We start from the raw sequence: 5390 nt of genomic DNA on the forward strand, positions 1-5390 counted from the left end.
GCCGCCCGCCGCAGCCCCCCGCGCGGTCGCCGGCCGGGCCTGGCCCCGCAGCCGCCGCCGGAGCCCGCTGGGGGAGACGGGCCCGGCCGGGGCTCCGCCGGAGCCGCCTCCGAGCCGAGGGGGAGGCCAAGGGAAGGCTGCGCTCGATGCCGCCCCTCTCTCTCCCCCATGAAAGGGGCCTCGGCGGTGCTGCCCTGCCGACCCCCCCCCCCCGGCTCCCCCGGGCCGGGCTCGGGCCCCCAGACGCTAAAATGGCCGCAGCGGCGCTGCGCCCTGCCACGGCCGGGACTCGGCCGCTCCCCCCTGACTCGGGCTGGAGGTGAGGAGGCGGCTGGGGCAGCGCACAATGAATGAACTCGACGGTGGGGCAAGACGGGGGCCCACTCCTCTGCCCCTCGCGGGAGGCTGCAGAGGGCCGAGCAAGGCTTCCGAGTCCTCACGTTATGTGCTGCCCGAGAGAGGTGTTTGCAACCGCACGACCCAGATCCCTCAAAAAAAACCACGGCGCTGCCAAGGCGACTGCACAGAAATTGCAAGTCATGGCCTCCGCTGTGTCTGATTTTTAAAAGGAAAAAAAACCTCCTTCGTCTAGCACGTAGGGTTTTGTATTTTAAATGGCCTGCCCGTGAAGCCAAAGCACCAAAATATCTTTTAAAAACCGGAAGCCCTTCTGACAGCCTGGAATTGGCAAAAGCTAGAGGTGGCTTTCTTGGACACATGCCTTCATCTGACACTATTAATGCTACTTTGATCTCAGAAACTAGGAATTCATGTCTGATTTAAAGTACCTAGTTTTAAAATGACTTCTCTCTGAAAAGTGAGCTTCCATAAGGAAACTCAAGACTTTGCGCACTGAAGTCATAAAATAGGTTAACTTCAAGTACATAGTGCATATGAAGATTAAAAGCTAGATACAGGAAAACTCTGCAAGTTTCCTAAATTCATTACTTTCATTCCCAGATCTACTGACACCAAACACATTGATAAGCCAATGTGTTTACAAACACTTGAGAGTGCTTAGTCTGCACACCAGCAAGAGGTGCAGAAAAGGAAGACACAAAAGATGTCACTGCTCCCCAAACGCTATATAGCATCACTAGAGCTAATGAGCAATTAGAAAAAACTCCAAGAGCTGGATCAGTGCTGCCAAACTTACACCTCTCTGTAGAAAAAGGACTTTTTCTGAAGAAGGAATCGCAAAATACTATCCTTTCATTAGTAATAAAATTAAACAGGAATCAATTAGGAAAATTCAGTGCAAGCTAATTATGCAGAAACCAGAAGACCATATTTGCTTAATAGAAACCTAACATTAAAAGACCAAAAAGGAAAAAAAAAAAAAAAAAGAGAGAGAGAAACAACAGAAGAAAGGAAATTTAGAATCTAATTTTATAAAAATACCCTATCGTGTCTCAGAAGGGTATCATCTGGACAGAGGGTTGGTTTATGGTGGAGTCTCAACATGAAAACTGCAGAAGATTTTTCTTCTTTCAGCTGAGACCAGAAAGGTTCAGGTCTACCTAATTCTTCACAGATTTTTAAAAACTAAGGATTCTGATTTATTGGAATAGATGTTTGATACAGTTTTGTGCTTTTGTTGATCAAGTCATGGTACCAAATGCAGCCTTAAAGTTTTATATTTAATAAGTGAGGCACAGTATAGATTAAAACACCTTTTGAAGTATAAATAGCAATGGAATAAGTTACCAATACTCATCTGGGTGCATCCTTCATTTTAGACTTTTTTGATTGGTAATTTAACATTATTTATTTTATGGCGAAGTGCTGCCCCAAAATTACATCTCACTGCTATGTTTTATTTTTTCCCATTATTTTAAAATTGTTGAAGAATGCAAGTGGCTAGTACATAGTGAAATCACTTTTTTTTTTTTTTCCATAAAGCTTTTATTCATAGTCCATTTTGTTTGTTTGTTTGCTGAGTATTTGTGAGGGAGTGCAATACTGCTGAGTCAAGTCTCTTCAGCATCCTCCTAGCTTTGCTTAGAACCAGAGGATTTTGTCCATGTGTAAGACCTAACTGAATGATCAATGAGAAAACTAGCATTTCTCTCCCTGCTGGACAAAATCATATAGAATTTACGGCATTTTCTTTCTCTTCTAAGTCCAAATGTTAATTGTCTTCACTCAGTAAGAACCCAGGAATAAAATCCAGCAGTTTGTTACTTCCTGGCCTTTAGCAGCCACTATAAGTTGACCACTTCCATTACAGGTAAGTGACAATCCCAGGACCCAATCTAAGATCCTAAATTTACAAACATATATTTACAAACATGTATTGCTCTGTTGTCACAGCACTGCATTGAGTGAAAAGCTTACTTCATTAGGTGATGATCAATTTTTATTTCACCTTAACAAATTCTGCTTTTCCTTCTTTTCCCACAATGAAAAGCTTGTTATTAATAAATATTTATTTATTTAGATGAATTAGATGATTTAGTACTGAAGTGAAAAATATGTCTTTTTTTCTTTGTATTTCTGATTCTTTCCAATTATTTATTTTCTCTCTGTGTTTTCTAAGGTTAGCTAGCAAAATGGGAGGCTACTGCATATAAACTATTTCCTTACTTCAAGGAATAAAATAGAATTGGGATTACAATTTTGTACCTACTGTAGTTATGGCATTATACTTTTTTTTTTTTTTTTTTTTTTTTTACTGCTACATAAATCACAGGGAATTTATTGGTACCCTGAATCAAACCTTTTGTAATTTACAACCCATGAACCCATCCTACAGACTACAATTTAATATTTTTAATACCTTCTAGAAAATAATGATTATGGATTGAATTATTTGTCATTGTTTTCCACTGCTGTTCTTAGAAGTATTCCTTGAATGTATTACAGATGCACAATCTATGCTATTTTAAAAATAAAAGCTTTTTTGTCCTTTTGACCTGATGCCTGTTTTTCCTCTGCATTTTTAAAGCACAATCAAATATACTTATTGTGCTTACTTTGTCTTGTTCTTGCTGTTAAACTTACTGTTTCACTTTTAGTTTTTGTTGTTAATTTTTTTTGGTTTTGATTGTTTGTTTGTTGTTTTTTACTAGTTGTTATTTCAGGACATGTTGCATACCATAGTAAACTTTCCCAGAATATTCCCAAATGGAAGAATACCATTTGTCTATGTGCTAGGATTTACAACAATGCATTCAGATTTGAAAATGTTTTTTGTTAAATTTTGGTACCAAAGATAGTTTGTTGAGTAAAAAGTAAACAAGTACAGGCTGCTAAACATCATCAGAACTTAGACTAAAACATTCTCTTAATTCTTTCCTTGAAGGAGCCATGTTTTTTAAATCTGACTTGCCTACCTCAAAACGCAACATTGTATTGTTGGAGAATAACCATACGGAACAAGAATCTATTAGACTTTCTGTTACTGTCATGAACATTTTGGAAATAAAAATCCTGTTATTCATTGCTGTGGTTACTGCTTAAATATCTGCTGCACCATTTTAGTCATTACTACCTTACCAAAGAGAAACTGTTTTGCCTTAAATCTCAAAGTTCTCTTCTTGCACAGTGAGATCAAGCAACCGTATTGGACTAAAAAGCTATGACTCATCAAGCATCAAAGTGAGAGCTGCAGACCTAAAAGACTGATGGAGAGAAAGGTACACCATCGTTAGCCACAACACAGCATCAGAGACTACGTTAGGAAGTAGTATTTCTTTCTGCAGGTCTGGGCTATGGAAGGCCCTTTTTTCTGGAAAAAAAAGAAAAAAAGAAAATAGCAGAATTTGGTGCGTGGCTCAGAACCACTGTATCAGAGACTGGAAAACAGTACCTCTCCTAAGGATAAGAATTATAATTGTAACCATGAGAAGAAATTTATAAAAGAGAATGATTTAAGAATTATACATGGAGTCATAAAAAGAAGGAATGATTGTTTATAACTCAAATGTAAAACATCCCATCTGAAAAATGTGGAATAATCTTCTGTATTTTAAATTATTCCTTAATAATTACATTGTGTAATTATTTTATTGCACATTTTCAGGCAAGGATTGATCGTTGACCAAGCAAAACAAGCTTTAGAAGATCGCTAAGAAACAAGACTGTTGGTAGTAGTTTTGTAAATGTTAAAAGGGGAACACACAAAAGGCTGAAGAAAATTTAACAGTTCTGAGAAATTTAGAATATATTTACCGATATATATTCAAAATGTCTGTATAAAATATATCTCAGTATATTTTAACTCACTTTATTGTATTTGCTAAGTTTCCTGAAGCAACTCCATTGTTAACCTGAAAAAATATTTTCCCTTTTCCCGGCATTTTTATTGTGATATTCTAATGGCAATACGTTTTTGCATACAAACTGATCAAATATATTTATTGGTTGCAATCCAAGCTTTATCAGTAGGCAACATTATAAGTCTGTTCTTGTCTGTCTTTGAGCAGAACTCTTTCATGATTTTACTACAAGAACAGAAGTTCTAACTGATTTAAAGGAAGCAAAATATAAAACATTGCATTTGTCAACATTAGTATGGCATAAGCACAATAGCCTTTCATCTGAGAACAAAAAGAAGATAATGAATGCATCCACAGCATGAAATATTAAAATCAAAGACTATGTAATCAGGAAAACAGAATTATAGAAAAATTTACCATAATAAAAATAAAAGCTCAGTAAGACTCAAACTGTTACTGAAGACACTTCAGGCATGCAAAAACATCCCACATACAAAACATATTACGCGTATATGCACAGTGTCTCCTGTCTCCTGCTTTTCAAATCAATGCCTAATATGCCTATGTCAACTTTTAATGTATTTTAAACACATTTAATAAATATTGAACCTTGGTTCATATTAAGTTATACAGAAGTCACTCTCACAATCACACATGGAAAGAAGTGGTCTTAATTGCCAGCTAGAAAACAGAGCTTGTAGATGGTCTATTTTTGTAATGGTCTCACACCCATCAGAAAAGGAAACTGATTTGTAGCTGAAATCCTTGGAGATGCTTTGTAAATAATAATTAGCCTCAAGATCTTCATGCCAGTAGAATTATCCAATTTAAGCAAATGTGTATAATAAACAGAAAACATCTAATCAAAATTGTTTCAGCAAGGTCACACATTTTGGAGTAGGATCACCTTTCCTCTGCCTGTTTTGTAAGATACCTACTTGTATAAAGCTTAAAGGAAAATTACTTTTCAGAGCAATTAAGGCAATCTTTCAGTACAAGTTATTACAGGTATTATGTAGGTAACTTCTGTATGTATCTGAATTATGTTTCTAAAAATAAACTACATCCAGGACACACAGAGTATCAAATATTAACCTGTATACATACAAGAAGAAATACATACTAAAGTATGTGTTTGAGTATGTAGGTATAAGTTTGTTTCTTACAAAT

The sequence above is a fragment of the Oxyura jamaicensis genome, chromosome 3 (assembly GCF_011077185.1).
Source record: "Oxyura jamaicensis isolate SHBP4307 breed ruddy duck chromosome 3, BPBGC_Ojam_1.0, whole genome shotgun sequence".
In the NCBI taxonomy this organism is placed as follows: Eukaryota; Metazoa; Chordata; class Aves; order Anseriformes; family Anatidae; genus Oxyura; species Oxyura jamaicensis.